The sequence below is a fragment of the Podarcis tiliguerta genome (assembly GCF_965153285.1).
Source record: "Podarcis tiliguerta genome assembly, chromosome: 8".
Classification (NCBI taxonomy): Eukaryota; Metazoa; Chordata; class Lepidosauria; order Squamata; family Lacertidae; genus Podarcis; species Podarcis tiliguerta.
The window spans coordinates 62,030,130-62,050,382 of NC_139541.1; the positions used below are offsets into that span (position 1 = coordinate 62,030,130).

Genomic DNA, 20,253 nt, shown 5'->3' on the forward strand with positions numbered 1-20,253 from the left:
GGTTCAGCTATCTATGTCAGCATAAATGTCCAAAAAGGGCGTGACAAGAGGAGATGTAGCTGGGGTGGAGATGCCCTTACATTGGATTCTTCAGCTGCTTTTGAAAAAATGATGGGGCTTGAGGAAAGACAAGAAATAATTACAGCAATGGCCTGTGGCAAAGTCCCTGTATTTGTTACATTAAAAAAATGACTGGAGAATCTGATGCATATTCTCTCCAACCATCCCAAAACTCATTGTCAGGAGCGAGCCAGCAGTAAAGCACACCAAGGAGGTGGAAATAACTCTTTATTAGGAAAAAAGGAATCTGTGCAGGAGTTCCCAGCCCTAATGAGCACAGCAACTCTTTGCTAGGTCCTTGTCCCTATGAAGCAGTTGTGGAGACTTAATATCTCTGCCCCCTCCCATAGCTGCCTAAGTCCCCCCCTCTCCAGGGTTATCTCCAAACAATCTGAGACTGTGCCTTCATGCCTGACTTTGCTTCTCCCACTTTATGCCTCTCCTGGTCCTGGGAGACCAGGAGTGAGAGGAGCTTGCCTCAACAAGATAGAGAGATACCTGTGCTTCTTCACCAGCCTGATTCTTCTCTGCCTCTTGGCCTCCCTCTTCTCCTGTTTGAGTTTCTGCCTCTGAGTCTGGACTGTTCTCTGCAGCAGACTCTCCCTATTCACTGAGCCCTGTTACCTCTTTAGCTTCCAACACCTGCCCCCAGTCTTCTCTCTCTGACCACTCAGTCTTGTCCTATGAACACTCCCTGGGCTCTGAGTCTTCTTCCCTTGAGGGTTCCCACTACTCCTTTGCATCTAATCAGTCTCTGACACTTCTTCATGTAATGGGCAGAGAGATGAATTTGCCAGTCTCATAGATCAGGCTAAAGATTACCAATAATACTAATTTATTCCAGAGCTGTAGCTGTGTTTGTTGCAGCAAAAACGACTAACAAATGTATTATTTAATAAGCTTTTGTGGACCAGAGCCTACTTAATCAGATGCAAGTAAAGTCCTAGAGTAGTTGATGCCACCTGTAATAAATAGATAATAACACACCCTCTAGTCATATATATGTAGGCTCACTCCCAACAAAGTGTTATGATGCCTGATTTATAATCACTCCTTACAAATATTTTTTATATACCAGTGTTATATGTGAGTGTTACAATTCCAAAAAGGAAGGTTCTCAATATATGAATAAGCATTTTTAGAGTTTGTTTAACTTACCATTTTTCCACAAAAAACCCTTTTGTGAGTACTAGTTAATGTTTGTGAAGCACTTTGAGTTAATAATCATGTGCAGTATTTATCAAATGCCTGAGGGAATAGGCACTGTAGAAGATCGCTATATAGTCAGTCATTAAATGCAGTCTAGAAATCCAAGGCAAGGCCTAAACACACTGATGGAGGAAGCTTATTTAACACAGTGTGTCTTCCTTCTGAGTAAATGTGCATATCAGAGAAGATATATAGGGTCTTTATCCTCAGATAAAAGTATGATGCAGTACAGAGGTTTTTAATTGATTTTTAAAATACCAATTTTATTTTTTAACTAATTTATATTAATACATTGTTTGCAAACTCCAAGATGCTTATATTATAGTGTCCCATCATGACAGCATCTTATTCATGGCATTTCTTGCTAGAAGAGATCCAGTCAAGAGTAATGCTGGATGAAGGCCAAAGGCTTGTATTTTGAAAAAAAATGTGTTCCTTTGCAAAGAGAGAGAGAGAAGTGAGCAAGCAAAACAAAATATCCTTCAGCTTATTGCAGAGCACTCACACTTTTAATGTATTCTGATACATTTTTACTATTGTGCTTAGATGTCAAGGTGAAATGTGTTGTAAAAACAAGTAGTGTGCTATAATAAACATTTTAGAAGATTTTTTTCTTTTTTTAGGATAGGAGAGACAAAACCCTTAACTGAGAGTTAAATGCAGCTCACATGCAGATGAAGTGCTCCTTTAAGGGCAATTTAAAGAAGTGCAAAGACATGCACATATGAACAGGTGGCTTAATAGAAATTTGCTTGTGCCCTATCTTCTCTCCCAGTTATAGTAGGTTAAGAAGACTGTGTAGGGCTCCAGATTAGGAGACACCCTCCCCAATTTGCAGACGAGACGTAAAGGAGAAACACATCAGCTGCATGTTGAGGTGGTAGGAAAAGTTAGGAGGAAGAGTGACCTTATAACAGCATTGGGGAAACAGTTAAACAGGAAGGAGAATGTGAGTGTGTTAGTGACAGGTATGTATGTGTGCGTGCATGCGATGTAAGACTGAAAGTTGAATATGGTAATAGACAGTCTTTATCAGGGATGTAAATTTATTAGGAAAAACAATTTTTAAATAGGGCAGTGATAAACATGAGTTTCCCTTCTCTTAACAGGAAAGCAGAAACAATCACATGGAAAACATAGACTTTTATAGATCTTTATTGAACTACTGTTGCAATTACAATGCATCCATAGTCAGGTAATTCATAATAGAATCAATATTTTCCAATTGTTGATATGTCTTTTTCAAATGATTAAACAAGCTTAATATTTCTGTTGCCTCTTACTATCAACAAGCAGCATGCTGGTGTATGCAGCCCATTTACACCTCTCTTCCTGCAAGCATGGAAACTAACAAGGAAGGGCTAGCTTACTGTGATATGCCGAACAGGGAACCCAGTTGTTGCTTCCAAACAAGCAAGAAACTTTGGCTCCTTTGGAAACAACAAATCGGGATCCTGGGTTTGGAGAGTATGATAAACAAGCTCTTCCTGATTAGTTTTATCTGTTTGTGTAAGGGAAGGGGTGAAGCAGGTGTAAACAGTGAGTGTAAGTCAGAGCATGACCAGTGTTGCTTGGTCATTTGGACCTGGGCTACTAGTTTGCATCTATATATTATCATTTGATGGTGGAGGTGATGTTTGTGATGCTTGTTAGAATCTAATGCAGTGTCCACAATCTTTGGAGCTAGGAGCACATCTGAAAATCTACAAAACTATTGTGGCCAAAACAATTGGCAAAATAGCTGCCAAAAACCCAAATAAAACACTTAAAAAAAAAAACTGTCAGCATTCCCAAACCCAGACAACCCGCCTCAACCAAACAACAAAAAGCCCCGCCCCATCAAATAAATAAATAAATACATACATACATACATACATACATACATGGGAGGGGTAGATGGACATGGGGGTGCCTGTCTGACTTTGGCCTTTTTAGTCTGAAGTGAAATTGAAAATTGCTATGCAATTAAACAATAGAAGAAATAATGCCTTGGGACACAATTACTATGCTAAATTTCCATCAGTTACCGTAAATTTAGCACCTTATGATTTAGTTTAAGTCTTGGAGATATCCCACCCTCAGAAATTCTACACTGTTAGATCACTAGGAATACACCAGCGTGATATGATGCCGGTGTGTCCCCACTGCCAGTACAAGTCAACAAGCAGGGGAACAAACAAGGAGCAGGACTGTGCATATGCTAGGAGAGGGGTGACTTTGAAACCTGACATCCCTTACATATCCCCTACACTATCCTGTACACGATCATATTGTTATGTCTACAAAAGAGGTGGCATAGCAATATGCTTGTATTGAACTCAATAGAGACACAACACTGCCTGCCTTACTTCTTCTCACTCAACCCACACTGCCGCTATGGAATAGAGGAGTTGGACTAACTAAATCCAATCACAGCATACCAATATTGGTAAATAAACTGCTGACAGGAAGCCCATCACTCATATGACTGTACATGCCACATGAGGCTATAACTCTCACCTCATGATGTACACACAAAGGGAACTCTGATGACAGGTGTTATAGTAAAAGGGTGCTTTGCACAATGAGGGGGCATATTACAAAAACAGCAAGACTGAGAATGAAGTAGGAAGTACAGATGCTAACACTTCTCAGCATCTTCATAGGTCCTCTGCTTCAGGACTCCACGTACAAAAACCCAACAGAAACTCTCAATCCACTACCCCAACTGCGAAAGCAAGACCAATGCATCTCACAAAGGTTAGTAAAGGGATGGGTGAGGTGGGACCATGTTTCAAAGTATAAAAGGCTAGGATGAAACAACCCTGTATCAATTCAGAAGTGCAGTTTAATATGTTTACATACACATTCTTGAATTAGATATCAACTCTTGCTAGCATCTCCATGAACTCAAGACCATAGCTACCTTAATCAGATGTGGCAATTTCTGCCAAATATATATAATATATATTTCAGTATAACCACCCTATACAGTGGTACCTCAGGTTACAGACGCTTCAGGTTACAGACTCCGCTAACCCAGAAATAGTATCTCGGGTTAAGAACTTTGTTTCAGGATGAGAACAGAAATCGCGCGGTGGCAGCGGGAGGCCCCATTAGCTAAAGTGGTACCTCAGGTTAAGAACAGTTTCAGGTTAAGAACGGACCTCCAGAACGAATTAAGTTCTTAACCCGAGGTACCACTGTAGTACCCATTACATCAGAAAGGTTATATGTGCTCCATGGAGAGTTAAGAGCATAGTTAAAAATAAAAGGATGCCAAAAGGGTATTAATTGCCCTTAGTGTAACAGTGAGTAGTGTTCTTTTGTCAGATCTGTGGTAAAGCAGGTATTTTCCAATTGCTTATTGATTCTGCTAAGGCTATATGAGTTTGATATTATATTTAGAAACTGCATTACATTTCTAATATAGATGCAAAATTCTACAGGTGTATTTAGCTTGAGTGGTTCTTACACATTTTTAAGGCCCATATCAACTTCTTGGCCACCTTTTCTGATATACACCTTTCAGTTTTAAGCATTTATTCGTTATGTACAATAAAAGGATGAGCACATGGAGGATGTATATACCATGCTTTATAGCACAACATTTTGGATACTTTCTGACAGTACAATCCTATGTATATTTACTTGGAGATAATTCTAAGGGGCTCAATGGGACCTATATAATGAACTGGTTTCTGTATGGTTTAGTGCTATATGGAGCCCAAATCAAGTATTAGGCTCACATGTTCGCCCTTCACCCCTCATCCACCCATGCAGCCAAGAGGGCTTCATCTGTGATTACTTTCAGTATCAACACATCTTGGCTTAAAGTTATATGGAAGTCAAGAATCTTGGTTAAAGCAAATAAGAATTAATTGCAGATGAGCCAACTTTAAACCATAGGTTATGAATCTGGTTTGTTTGAGTAACCATTGTTGGTTTTAAACCAGGATTCCTGGTTTGTTCATAACTAAGCTGAGATTATTTGAAATGGAAAGTAATATTGGCAGAAGTCTTCCTCCTAGCTACATGAAAGAAGGTGGAGGAGTGGGGAGTGCATGAGTGAGATACTTTGCTTGTGTTTGTCCGCAATACCATGATTGTTTTCTGTGAATCAGCGTAGTGTGTTTAGGACTACAGCTTGAATCTTCTAAAATCAAGATCACTGACCTGTTGGTTTCATCAAGATTGATTATATTTTACATTTTTAAAATTGGCCACTTCTTATATCTACACGTCATTACAGTGGTACCTCGAAAACTGAAAACCAAAAGTGGAAGCATCAAAACGGAAGCCTCAATATGGAAAACTCAAAACAGAAGCCGTGTTTCCTGTTCAACTTCCAAGGTATGTTCAAAAACCAAGGCACTTCCGTGTTTTTGGTGTTCGAGTTCCGAAGTGTTCGACTATGGAGGTGTTCAGAAACTGAGGTACCACTGTATATCTGACCCTCTACAACCATTCTTCATTTCCTAATATGTTGAAATGTCTAGGGTTTGAGGAAGCAAATATTAGAAAAGAGGTCAGGGAAAGTAGATTAAAGAACTCAGGAGTCAAAGCAAAATATAAGCTAATGAGAAAATAGGTGAGCCTTCTGGTTTCCTCAAAGAAAGCTTCATTTGAGGAGGTAGCAAAGTGAGAATTGAATAAAAGCAAATGAACATGGAGAAAGTTGAGAAGCAGGAGGATAACAGAATAAAGGATAAAGAGGAGTGAATAAAAATATCCAGCTGACTAGAAAAGTGTAGCAATCAAATGGAAATGGAAGATACAATGTATGCATAAATGGATACAATTCTGAAAAAGTTTGAAGGAGGAATCCACCAATCTATGTGGAATGAAAAGAAAATAAAGAGTACTGTAAAAGCAAAGCAAAAGTAAATACTGTGGTACCTCGGGTTAAGTACTTAATTCGTTCCGGAGGTCCGTTCTTAACCTGAAACTGTTCTTAACCTGAAGTACCACTTTAGCTAATAGGGCCTCCTGCTGCTGCCGCACAGCCGGAGAACGGTTTCTGTTCTCATCCTGAAGCAAAGTTCTTAACCTGAAGCACTATTTCTGGGTTAGCGGAGTCTGTAACCTGAAGCGTATGTAACCTGAAGTGTATGTAACCTGAGGTACCACTGTAATAAATATAAGTAACACTACATTACATTTTATAAATTACTTGTATACATGTATGAGGACCATGTTATGCATGGCTTATTAATAGCAATTATTTTCAACATAAATGAGCACATTGGTTCAGGTTGGATAGTTTGCCAAACCATGGTTTGAGTTTCCAGACTACAGGAAACAAACCATGGTGTAGAGCTGCTTGTCTGTGTTTGTTGGCTCCCCCTCCTCAAAGAATTTTGGGAGTGCAATTTGGGGAGAGTACAATACTAAAATTTATCTGTTGACAATCACTTGCCTCTCTCACAGAAACTACAGCTCCTGTACTGTCACATAATCACATTTCACACCTTATTTCTTGCTCGAGTTGTGTTTATCATACTTTGTTGGTGTTTTGAACTCTGCTTATAATTATAGTCATTTTTGTATTTCTGTTTTTAAGACTAATAGCCAAAAATAATGTAATTAAGCAAAGGTATGGCAATTTTTAATATACACGTCTACTCAGAAGTAAGTTATATTGAGTTCAAGGGGTCTTACTCCTAAATAAGTAGGTATAGGTGTGCAACCTTAAAGAGCATGCAACCTCATGTTTAGAGGATACCTGATCATCTGAAGTATCTGCTAAAGTATGTATTGCCTGCCAGGGGCCTTGTTGACAAGCATTAAACCATAGTTTAAAATAAAGTATGGTTTAACATGTGCAAGCTGCTTGCTCTTCTCCTGCTCTTGACTGTACTGTGTGGGGAAGGAAACAAGTCAGAAAGAGCCTGGCATGTCATGACATGCAAACACAGGCTCATTATTTGTTTCCTCCAATCAAACCACAAGCAGTAAGTTTAAAACAAAACTTGGCTTATGGTTTGTTTGAAGAGAAATAAACAATGAACCTGGGTTCATGTCACGATAAACCACATTGGCTTGTTTCTTCCCCCATATGGCACAGTCAGAAGTGGTAGGGGAGAGCAAAATGCCAGTGTGCATTACACCAAACTACCAAACTAACAGTTTAACATTGCGTGTGAACTGGATGGGGTAGCTGACTTCATACCGTAATTCTCTTAATTCTTGAGCCCTTTCCCTGCAGTATTCCAGTGATCCCTGTTGCACAGATCTGGCGGCTGAAGCCTTGAGAATGCCTGATATTGCATGAAAGAAAGAAAATAATCTCTCATTCAATCATAACGAATACCCAAATGAATATACATAATAAGCATGAGCCCGTGTTTTCCATGTTATAGGAAGAACAGTATATGGCTATTCAGGCAAGCTGATTTTGTATGAAGGGAAATAAAAAAATAACAGTGAATACAGTATAACATTACACTGAATTTGGGCATCATTTGCCTGAGCCTGAGGAAGTCTTAGGTTTCTTAAGCTGTCCAGCCTCAGACCTGTCTAGAGGAAGGATCACTGTAGTTCTCCAAGTACAGTCTGACACAGAGAATTTGCTGAGCATGCTTGTATTCTAGGGATAGGTCAGCCTAGCTTCTACTCACTGTGTATTTTATGCTTCTTTGCACTTTTGTGACCTGATTGGCTTTTGGAAGGGAGAGAATCATTTATATTTTGGTTTTCCTTTGCAGGGTCTCTTCGTTTGTGCTATGTTACTTCATATTGTTGGTTTGTTACAAGGTAGATTAATTTAAATCAAACCAAATTAAATAATTGATTTAAATGAGATTCACCATTTATACATTCTTTACTTTCTGAAGGAAGGCATTCTTTCTGGAAGATATAACTATTGAAATGTTGATTTATGAAGAAATAGACCCTCTGCATTGCATTTGGAATGATGTTGCAACTTAAAACAATAGACCTTAACTATATTAATTTGTTTCACAATTAAACAGTTTCATATCCTTATTAACTGAACATTTTAGTAACTGCTGAATAAAGGCAAATTATAAATTTACTTTAAATATACAGAAATTAGTACTGATATTAATGAACAAATAATTGAAATTCCATAATGGATATAAAATCACATATTATTAATGAAACATCTGAAACGGTTTGTTATGTTTCTGTTTTGAAAAAACACGTCTTCCCTGCTGTTCACAATAACATTTCCAAGGCAGCTTACAACATAATTTAAAATAATTATGACTGAAATACTTGAGGTTGGGGAACCCTTTTTCAGACAGAAGGACCTATTCCCTCTTGGGCTGCCTTCTAGGGGCCACATGCCAGAGGTGGGTTAGGCCATAAGCAGAGCTGGGCAGAGCAACAGATGTGAATGTTAACTTTTGTACAATGGGTATATTCCAGCCAAACTACACAACTCGCATATCTTCATCCTCTGTGTATGCAAACAAGAAGTAGTATCATAGCACAAGGATACATTCCATCTGGGAAAAAGCATGAAGGAGAGTGCAGAGCAGTGTTGATGAGGGATGTGGCCTTGGAAGAGTTTTGAGGACTGAATAGAGAGGCTTGGAAGGCCATATCTGACCACAAAGCTTGAGGTTCCCCACCCCTGCTATACCTGCTCATCTTATAGCAAGTACCACTGCATTCAGTGAAAGTTACTTCTTTGTAGACATGTATAGGTAGTACCTAGTGAGTGGCTGCTGATTTTAATCTAAGCAACCAAGCAAGTTCATATGGGAGTAGGCAGTCCTTCAAATACCCTGGTCCTAGGCTTTCTTTTCATTTCTTCCCTTTCCAAGCTTTGCAGCTTGTTTCCTGACTTGTTAAATCACTGTTTTCCATAATGTCTGAAATGGAAGACTGTCAATCACCGCATGTACTTTTAAACCAAATTTATTTGTTAAAAGTAAAAGTAATATCATTTAAATTTTAAAATTTGATTTAATCCAAAAATAATGATACTATACCAGTGTTCCATTGTTCTTCTTCCCAATATCCAGTTCAAACCTTTCCAGCTCCATTTTAACCCTATGTTTCTTGGTTGTGTTTAACTTCAGCCAGAAAATAGCCAAACTGATTCTATACATTCTTCTGAATCTTGGTCTTTCTCAACCATTTAATAACTGAAATATATTCCACTATAAATATGCAGTTTTATTTCTGTCAGCTTGGAATGTCTGTAGAATAGGGATGGGATAGAAATTTGATTCAGTTTGCATTTAAAGGCAAACCTATCTAATCCACACTTTCCAAAATAATATGCAAACCAAAACACAGCCATCCTTCAAAATTCACACTTCTCTGAATTTTGCAATGCAGTTCTCCAGCCAAGTAATGTGTACAAAAATCCATATGCTGGGGTAGTGTGCATTAAATGCATATATTAGTGATGCAAAAATGCATTATAGTATGGAAACTTGCTTTGTAAAAATGTGTATATTAGTAGAAATTCACTGATGAATTTTCATGAGGACTTTTTATTCACAAACTGGTGTCAAAATGTGGAGTACTTAACTTAAGGTTGGAAAAATGGGAACCTGCGAGAGACCAAAATTGATAGATATGCCCATACCTACTATAGATGATGTATACAAATAAGGAAGATGGCAGAGAAATTGTTTGTTCACACTGAAGCTTACTGAAGCTCCAGCGTGCACTCCATTGATTCATAGGGCTTGTACCACATTGTTTCTGACCATTAACCTCTTTAATAATTACTGAATGAGAAAATATACCAGAAATTAAACAGATTATCCTGTATAAACACAGACCAACCTTGGATTATCCTGTATCAGAAGGTGGTTTTTGCCAGGATAGTTCTTGTCTAGTATTCTCAGAAATCAGGGATGGCCAGCCTTTCAGCACCAGGGCTTCTGTATCTTTAACAACTATGTAGGTATTCCAGTAGGTGTAGTTTGTCATGTCTCAGTACTCCAGGAATTTGAAAAACTTGTGTGTGCCAAACTTCCCTCATCTACTGTTAAAGGGACAAGGCCTGTTGACCATATCATGCAGGTGCGCTGTCAATTGCATGGGTTTCCAGTCAACTTCCAGGCCCAATTCAAAGTGACATTTTTATAAATATGGCTCTTCAAGGCTTGGAGTCAGGGTACCTGATAGACTACCTGTGTCCATATGAGCCTACCCTTACGCTAAGGGCACTTCCAGACTGTGACTATTTTGGGTGGGATTCAATCACATATTGGCAAATTCAGGTTGCTCAATGAAAAATTGATTCAGAGCTCTTGCACAACAAATCTCCTCTAAAAGAGCAAACTTTTTGATATAAGAAAATGTCAGAAAAATGCACTAGGAAGTGTATGATAATACTTGCTTTAATGCAGAGTCCTCTAACATCCTCACAAACAGATCAAAATAAATGCTCAATAAATAGCTGAAGTTGTCTATCACCCTGCAAACAAATTAGGATGAGTGCTTAGTAAACAGGTTGTCTGGAAGTAACATAAGATCTTCAATAGAGGCCCTATTCCATTTGTTGCTACCACCTGAGATACAGTAATGACTACTGGGGAGAAAGGCTTTTCAATGGTGGTATCATTTGATGCCTACTTTGCTTTTGTTCTGGCACCAGGTGAAGATTTTCTTAATTTTATTAAACTTTTAAATTCAGTTTGTTTTATCTCAGCTGATTTTTTTCTGATGATTTTAGATTTTTCTGATTTTATCTGTGTTTGTGTTAATTTTTTTATTTTGATTTGATTTTAGCTTTTAAATGACCCTAGAATTTAGTCATAGAGTAGGCTCAGTTAAATCAGTGGACTTAACAATTAGTTAAGTTTGACTTAGTTGGATATCACACATAATAAGTAAAGTTAAAGGAATCCTAAAGCTTGAAGGTTGGCATATTATATTTTAGCCTTAGGATAAATGCTCAATTTGGGTATCGTCACCGTCCTAAAGCAGCACTGTTGCACAAATTTATAACTGCACAAGGAACAAAACAGCATTAAAAGAGCAAATCAGGTGGAAATAGACCAATTGATGCACTGTCATCTTCCACATCATGTAACAGAAGGAACAAATTGGAAAAGACTCAAAGGCAATCAGTTTGGCCCGTATGTATTAATTTTGATACATGTCAAATACACTTATGTGTACTTGTCATCATGATTATAAAGTATTTGTGCTCTGACCTGCACACTAGTTCTATACATTTAGTTAGATGAATGTTACCCACCCAGGTCCTGCTGACATATTTGTTAGTTTATTCATTTATGTTGACATTTTATGCTACTTTTCAAGTGAACCTTACAAAGCGGTTTAAGTAAAATCATGGGTAAATTGTTATGTCTACTCCCTCATACTTAGAGACTCTGCCAAACATGGCTACCAATTCTCATCTAATATCCTACACTACCCTCAGGAGCCACAAGCACTCCTGGCCAAAATGTAAAATAATTTCTCTGCTATGGGGGCTGAGCAAGTGTGAGGCCAGCAGTGTTTCCAATGCAGCATATTGTTGTATTTGCTAGATTTCTAGGAAGCTTTTCCCTACTTTAAACTGGAGCCACTTGCACTATGCAAAGATATTATCTAATGGAGCTTACAGTATGGATACTACATGTTAGCTGTTGACTTAGAGTGGACAATCCTGGAGCATAAGAACAATATCAGAGCATTAATGCACCACAGAAATAGTAAACTTCAGATTAATGTTTTCCCATATGGCTAGGAGCTAATGATGTATACAGAACATAAGATTTTTTTCTTGCACATTATTGAACACTCCCAATATTTTCCCCAGTTTTATAAATACTTTCTCTCTAAGGAAAATTCTGACACAGCTACATGCTTCTGCTACAGCAAAACTACAAATGCTCAAATAAGCTATCTCTAAAAAGCAAAATATTATTACCATATATTTAGCAAAAGCTAGTGTTTACCACTATCAAAGGCTATGAAAAGTTTGTTCTATTTACCTGTCTGTCGGCAATGTAACTATGAAAAATCTAGTGAACTCCAGGGAATAAGCAACATATCAAGGGCAGAACCTTACTGGTTTCAGTAGCTATACAATTAGCCAAAACATAAACCTTAATTATTCATAATTTTCCATTGGGCTGCCATATACACCATAGCATTCGGTTCTTGGATGAAAAATCCAGAATGTGGCATTCTGTACTATGCTGGTTTCTCAACTAATACTGAAGGTGCACACAACCCCAAATGTTGGTGTAACAAAGTGAAATTTGTTTACACATCAATTTTAATACCTTAAATACAAAAAGATAGCTTACAATACCAAAATAATACAGTCTTACATCACTTTGTTTATAAATGAGAGGTAGCTAACCTGTAGCACTCCAGATGTTGCTAGACTATAATGCCTTTCATCCCTGACCCTAAGCCATGCTGGCTGGGGTTGATGAGAGTTATAAACATAGTATGTAATTATTTAACTGCATCCACAATTGAGTGGTAGTTGCCTTAATACCATATGGTAGAGCTGGCCCTGATGTCAAGTCACTAAGAATGCTCACACTTCCTTTCAGAGTTGCATTGTTTATATTCAATTGTAAGATGCCTAGAATATAGCAATTTTAAAATCAAAATAAATAGAAGGGAGCATTTTACAATTTCTCCTAATATCACAGCTGTTAGGAGAGACCTCGTCTTGCTCCATAATGCTAATGATGCAAGAGCTGCAGAGATTTTTGAAAGGAAGGATTGATGTGCAGGAAGGAGTGCTTAACCTTTTTCTCTTGCTTGCTGATTTTACCTTGCAAACCCCCTACAAGCAATGTTTAGCCTGTTGTTCTCTTGTTATAACCCAGAATAAAGCCCCACTAGGGTAAAAGCAGTCTCTCAGGCTATTTGGCAGCAGGATTGAAGTACATGAGTAAAAACACCTTCTCCTCCCATCTGTTGATTCACCAACCAAACCCCACATCCGTGCGCACAGCAGAGAGGGGCAGGTTCCCCGTTAAATAAATAAAAATAAATAAAAATACATAGCTAACTGAGGTTCTGCCCCCCTAACAAAATGCCTGCGCCTCCTAACAAAAACCTTGCCTAAGCTCATGCCCCCACCTTTGTCACCTTAGCAAATGTGGTTTTGGGAACACACGTTTTGCAAGGTGGCGTGTAGTTCCACCTTCCTGCAAGAACTCTTTCAGGGTGTAGATCTGGCAACCTATTTTGTGCTTAGAATCTTTTATCAACCCTTCCCCATATTGTTCTGTGTATTATGTATGTGTAATATCAAACATTTTGGGCTTCAGTTTGTGCATATGTAGTGAGTTTTATAACATTTTTATACCGGTACTTCCTAATAATGGGTTTTAAAATTGAAACAATGGCAGATGTTTAGCTAACATACACTGCCATATCTTGAAAGATCAAGAAGGGTAGGGAATACAGTCATAATTCCACAAAGCTGATAAATTTGCATTAAATTTATTATTGTTTCTCCTGAATCCAAGTGCTCTCTCCTAGTGCACAGTATAAACATGTTTACTTAGAAGTAAGTCCTACCAAATTTACTGGCTTTCTTATCATAGTAAGTATTCTTAGGATTGTATCATTGGTGAAAGAAAGCAGGATTTCTCTTCTTAGTAATACTCCATTCCTATTAGCTCCTTGTCCATATTTTCTGTCTGTTTCATTTTGTTTGGAAAATGGCAGGGTAGAATGTGTTTGGTGTAACCTTAATCCTGACCAGCATCTGGGCTCTGTTTAAAAAAAAATAAAGCAGCTTCGAACAGAGGCTTCTGTATACATTTGCATGCTTTAAGTATAGAACGAACATTTTAAGATCCAGAACAAAATATGTGATATTTTCTTTTGTCTTGAAACAAAGGCTATATCCAGATTTTATTTTTTTATTATTTTAATGTAAATGAAATGTAACTGTGGTATACAGATGAATATGAATTCTCTTGTACATCAGATGTTAACAAGATTGGCATTCTCAAACATGATACCCATTGCAATCCCATGCACACTTTGCTGGGAGTAAATACTGTATTGAACATAGTGGGGCAAGTAGACATGCAGAAAACTGCACTGGAAATAACTTTGTTCTTTTTTGCTGTTTGTGCTGTGTTTTAATCTTATTAATTCAGAACAGAAACTGTATGAGGAGGACACATGTTTAAATTTGAAGTGTACATCATGGCCAATCTATGGTTTGCATTTGTGTTATAAATCAGATTAAGCCTTGTGGGCAAAAGCAAGCTCATACTCCAGTGCTACTCCCGTATATTTAGGAATAAGCTCCATTAGTCAGTGGGTTTTATTCTTGACAGTAAATATATAATATTCAACTGATCAAATACAAGAGAAAATGATAAAGAAGAATAGAGGGTTTAAAAAAAGAAAAGAAAAAGAAAATATTGATAATTCGGGGGCACTTAATTGAGAATTTTCACATTTAAGGTATTGATAACAAATTTCACTCCTCTGTTATAGTTTTACTTGAGCCTTCACAAGCTTTTCCTATCAAATGTGCAAAGACCCATAGTTTCGGTAAATAACACAGAATAACATGTTGACAATAGCTTTTTGGGACCTTAAGGTCTTTCCTGGCACAACACTGTGACTACCCTAAGAACCAGGAAGTCCTTGGTTTTCAAATTTTACCCGCTTTCATTGTGTACACTTTCACAAGCCCACTCTGTGATGCAGTGGTTTGAATGTTGGAGTAGAACTGGAGAACCCAAGTTCAAATCCCAACCATATGACTGTGGGCCAGTCACAAAATCTCAGCCTAACCTAGTGCATCACAGAGTTTTGTGTGATGATAAAATATAGGAGAGGGCCATGCACAGTGCCTTGAGCTCTTTGGAAGAAAGGTGGAATATAAATAAAATAAATCAGTAAGCCTCAGTAAGCCCCACAATCTGTATGATGACTGTACAGGCCTGCCTTAAAGGTTGTTTGAGGCTTACAACAAGGTACTGAATGTTGAAGGACTCTGAACACTTTAAAGTACTTTATAAATTATTTTTCTTCTTATTACTTCCAGACTATTGGCTTTATAAGCACAAATATGGCACAATATCCAGGCATTGTTCTCAAGGAAGTCATTTTGTTGTATTACTGTGAAGATGCAGTTATTTTTCTATCTAGTCCAGTTATTGTGATTTCAAGTGTTGCCTAGAAAGTGGTTATGCAAGCGTTATGGGGACTATAATGCATGTACCAACAGAGACAATTTCTCATGTTGGGATCCTAAAAGTGGTATGCTCAGCTTGAGATTAAGGAACTAGTATAGGCACTAAATTCACTTAATTGAAGGCAAGGTTTAGCAATGGGCCTCTAGATTGTGTCCAACTTACATCCTCCCATCTGTCAGCAAAGCTGCATCCAAGCCAATCTGAATGGTTGACAGAAAGGCTCAAAATAAAACTCTTCAAAATAACTAGGCGGACATCTATCTATAATAAATATTGACTTTCTAGCTGATAACCTGGATAAACTCTGGACATAGCAATCCTATATTCATATTAAGCTTGGACTGGAGGGATACTACTGTTATGCTAGCAGATCAGCTGCCATATCCAATACATGCTCAGCCTGGGATGGGATGACGCACAAGTAGAAAATACAAAAGTAGTAGCAAAACAACAGACATGCCTCAGCATCTTTGGAACCACTGCCAGAGTCCCTCAATCAGGGACTGTGGTCATAACAACACCCATATCTAGTGAACTCATGGCAAAGGGAAGATGTTCCCAGTACATGCCCCTGTACCACGACACAACATGCAAACTTTGCTGCATTGGATACCATTCATAGTGTTTGCACTCTATCAGCTTCAGTGGCTCAGTTAGCAACAACTCTTCTGCTGGTTCCTAGGCATTCCTTCAGTAAAGGTTCAAATTCCTTTATGTTGCACACAATCCTTATTTTGGAACACAGCACATACATTGGGGAGGAAAGGGAGCCTACACAGCACAGCTCTCACCTAGCTCATTGGGCAGGACACCTGCACAGAGCACACAATGTCTTCTTGGAATGAGGGTTTAAAGTGCATCTAGAAAGGGGGGAGGGAGACTTTAGAGCACTGGTTTTCAACCAGTGTGCTGTGCCACAGTGCCTTGAATGATGTTCAGGGGTGCCATGTGCAACACTGGCCTCTGTCCCTCTTTCTTTCCCTCCCTCCTCTGATGCGCTCGCGTGTCTCTGCCTCCCAAACGCTTGCATGGCTGTTTGTTGTAGCAGCCCAGGCTACAAGCTCCCCAAGCTGGGGCAGCTCAGAGACCAGGGATGGCAAAAGCAGCTGTCCGGAGGACTCCCAAGGAGAGGGGAGAGGAAAGGAGGCTGAGGCAACACTCCACAAGGGAGGGTGTTCAAAAAAGGGTGAGAGGCTGCCAGCTCTGCAAGCAAGGGGTGACATAGCTGGACTCCTGAGCCCCACAGAAGTGCCACAGAAAGAATGTAGTTGGACTTAAAAAGGTTGAAAACCTCTGCTTTAGAGAAAAAGCCAAAGGGAGGAGTCAGGAGTGGCAACAAAGGGAGACTGAGTCAGCCGTGGTCACCCTGATTGATGACCGTTGAAGAGAGTGGGATGGGAGAGTGGGATCTTGCTCTTGCTTCTTGATCTTTCATTGACTTTTGATACCATTGGCCATGGTATTCACCTGGATCAGCTCTGGGGAATGGGAACTGAAGGCACTGTGTTAAATTGGTTCCAATTGTACCTTCAGGATCATGTCCAGACAAAAGCATTATATGAATGCTTTTTTGTCCCTTGGCAGCTATGCTATCTTATCTCCAGTTCTATCTATGAAGCCACTAGGATTGGTTAAGGTGCTGTCATTAACCAATAACCCTCAGCTTTATTTCTCTATAGCAGGGGTGTCCAACAGGTCGACTGGTTGACCCCCTCCCCCAATAAAAGCTAAACAACTTTGGCTGATGCTCTCCCAGAAAAGCTCAACAACTTCGGCTCATCATCCTCACCTCCAAAAAAGCTCAACAGCTTTGATGGGTAGATCCCTGCCAGGTTTTTTTACAGTGGGAGTAGATCGCAGTCTTTGGAAGTTGGATGTGCCTGCTCTATAGCATCTGAATTGGGGAAGGTTTACAGTACCTTGACCCCAGTGCTTGGTTACAGTGGTGAGATGGATGAGGGGAAAATAAGCTGAGCTTGAATCCTGGCAAGATGGAGGAATTGTGGGAGAGTGGTTCTTGTGTCTGATAAATAGGTCAATTGCCTAACCTGGATAGGGTTGCACTGCCCTTGTAGGAGCAGGTTCACAGGCTGGGGGTGCTTTTAGATCCAGCTTTGTCACCGAAGACCCAGGCAGCCTCAGTGACTGGTACCAGTTGTGACTGGTACAACAGCTGCAACAATTTCCAGTTGGGGAAAGCTTGGCCAGAGTAGTTCATGTATTGGTTACTTCATGGTAGGATTACTGCACTATGCTGCATGTGGGGCTTCCCTTGCCTCTCCTTCCTCATCTTTCTCCCTCCCCATCATCCTCAACTGACTACCTAATATGCTTTGGCAGGAGTACCCACCCTACTTGTGTATTTTGAGAGGCCTGACCTATTATATTCCAAGAAATTTTAGTGAGCAGAGAGAGGAGAGGGCACTATTCCTGTCCTGAACCCATCAAGCACCCTACATGCCCTTCCTCTCAGTCCCATCCTAAGTTCATCTGAAGTAATATCACACTAGGATATGGGAAAGTGATCTACTACTTCCCAAAAACCAAATCAAAGCATTTACTGATTAGCACCCAAAATGCAGTAGATCCTGAAATGGGGTTGCAACAGCATCACCCCAGCATGGCTCTTGTGCTTTGGACAGTGACTTTATAGACAGCAGGGCAGCTGGTGCTGTGTCCCTTATGGCACCAGCTCGTTTAGAATTTGCATGTATCATAACTGTCCTGGAGCTTGCAGCAGCACAGCACTTTTCCTGGACCAAGTAGGTTAGCCCCACAGGAACAGTCAGGAGCATCCTTATTCAGTATCTGCACAGAACAGGGTTTGGGGAGGATTGTCTACCTATGGGAGTGGGACCAGGGCTTTTTTTCAGCTGTTACTCAATGAAACTCGGTTCTGGCACCTCTTAGGTGGGCGCCATTGCCATTCTAAGAGAACAAGGGAGGTGTTCATGGTGAGTTCCGGCACATCTTTTTCTAGAAAAATAGCAGTGAGCGGGACCTGTGGGGAGAGGGAGAGACAACAATGAGTAGCAATCAGCAGCTGCCCTGAACCTGGACACACAGTAGGTGATTCTGAGAGAGTGAGCTTAAACTGAATGGTGATACTTGGGTACTCTGCCAGTGCTCATGCCTCAGTCTCCCCATTGCAGTGACTATGAGTTTTCCCTCTCCCCCTTTGTGGGTTTGTAATGAAACACTGTGTGTCCAGTGACTATTTGTTCTGCTACATGCTGGTCTATGATCCAACAAGCATCATAGGTTTTTAAGCAGAGATTGAATGGCCATCTATCATGGATGCTTTAGCTGTGATTCCTGCATTGCAGGGAGTTGGACTAGATGGCCCTTGGGGTGCCTTCCAACTCTACACTTCTCTGATTCTAAGGCAAAAAGTGCCAGAAGTGCCAGTGGTTGAAGTGGAGCACCTGGTCTTTGCTGCAGAGACCTTAACTGCATGCGTGGATGAGTGCATCTCCTGTGTGGAACACTACTTTCTACTCCGGGGGGGGGGGGAGTGATAGTGTTCAAATAAAACCCAGTAGTCACATATGAGAAAAAAAGGGTGGGTGGGTATGTGGGAGAGAGAGAGAGAGATAGGAGACAGTTGCAGCAGTTGTATATTACAGTGTGTGTTCCGCTTTCCCTTGTTTATCTATGTGGGGTGCTCTGTTCTGACTAGAGATGGGTGAATCTGTTAGTTTTGTTTCTTTCAGTTTCTCAGTTTCCTGATCTTAAGTTCAGTTACCAGTACTTGGCTCCAAAATTGTATTGCAGAATTTAGAGGAGTGTTAATTTTGAAATTCACAGAGCCTCGGGGGTGCTGCTGGGGGTACCACAGCTGCGATGTATAATGGAATGTGAGAGGTGGGGTTATTGCCGAATTTTGGCATCACATAGGGCATCACTGAAATTTGAGACCCCAAGGTCTGCCATTGGTTCTGCTGGTGCATCTGTCATGGTGGTGATGCATCTGGCTAGTATAGATGGGCTTCCACCAAATCCTAAAGCCCTTCAGGTGGTATAAGTCCAGTACAGTGCCTTTAAGCTATACCATATTCAGTAATCTTTTTAAAGTAGTACAGGGAGCAAAATTGTTTGGCCTCCTGGGAGAGGGAGTTCCATAATCAGGGTGCCGTCACCCGGAAGAACTGACTCATTATACCCATTACAGTTAAAGAGGGGGAATCTGAGTCCTATAAAGTGACATTAACATATGGGGGGCATTTTCTCATATATTCTGAACCCAATCCATTTTAGGACCCCCGAATAAAAACTAGTAGTGTGAGTTGACCCCAGAATCCAGTGGAGTTCTTTCACCACAAATGTTATCGACTTCCTTGGACTGACTGACTGACTTACTAACCAACTGATGTTTTTGGACAGCTTTCAAAGACAGTTATACATACAGTGTGTTATATTAGTTTAACTTAGAGGTTAACAAGGAGTGTGTAATGGTAGCCAAGTCACCATTCACCAGTATAGGCCACTAAGGCTTACAAAACAAAGGTGGTAAAAGGAGCTGGGGAGATGTTGCAGTTTAAATTGTGAGCCTTTGGGCTTGTGTGCAGCTGCCACATGTGTTCCAGTATCTGCCTAGGTCAGGGGTCAGTAACCTTGATTTCTATGAAGAGCCATTGAAACATGGGAACAGCAAATTTGAAGGCAGTGGAGTTTTTGGTGGAGTTTTAGGAATGGGTGAAAATGTCAATTTCATGTTTTCTCTGTTTCTTGTTTTTCCCTTATTGTTTTTCCAATCTTTAGTTTGGTTCTCCACATTTCCTCATCAGTTTCTCTCATAGATATATATGTGTGTGTGTGTTCATGAAATTCACCAGCATTTCTGCGTGCATTTCTCCTTATGTACACATTTTTG

The 20,253-nt window shown here is 39.8% G+C and overlaps 1 protein-coding gene across 4 annotated transcripts in view; it reads left to right on the forward strand.

Moving 5' to 3' along the window:
• Positions 1-20,253, forward strand: part of ARID1A (AT-rich interaction domain 1A) — a 123,050-nt gene that overhangs the window by 4,551 nt on the left and 98,246 nt on the right. Inside the window, exons 2-5 of one of the 4 annotated variants that reach the window (XM_083454691.1) lie at positions 2,379-2,464; positions 3,915-4,008; positions 5,501-5,601; positions 7,956-8,004. The gene's annotated coding sequence lies outside the window, so the exon portion shown is untranslated. Of the gene's footprint in view, positions 1-2,378; positions 2,465-3,903; positions 4,009-5,500; positions 5,602-7,955; positions 8,005-20,253 lie in introns of all 4 variants that reach the window. The other 3 variants (XM_083454690.1, XM_083454688.1, XM_083454689.1) reach the window with 3 other exon arrangements.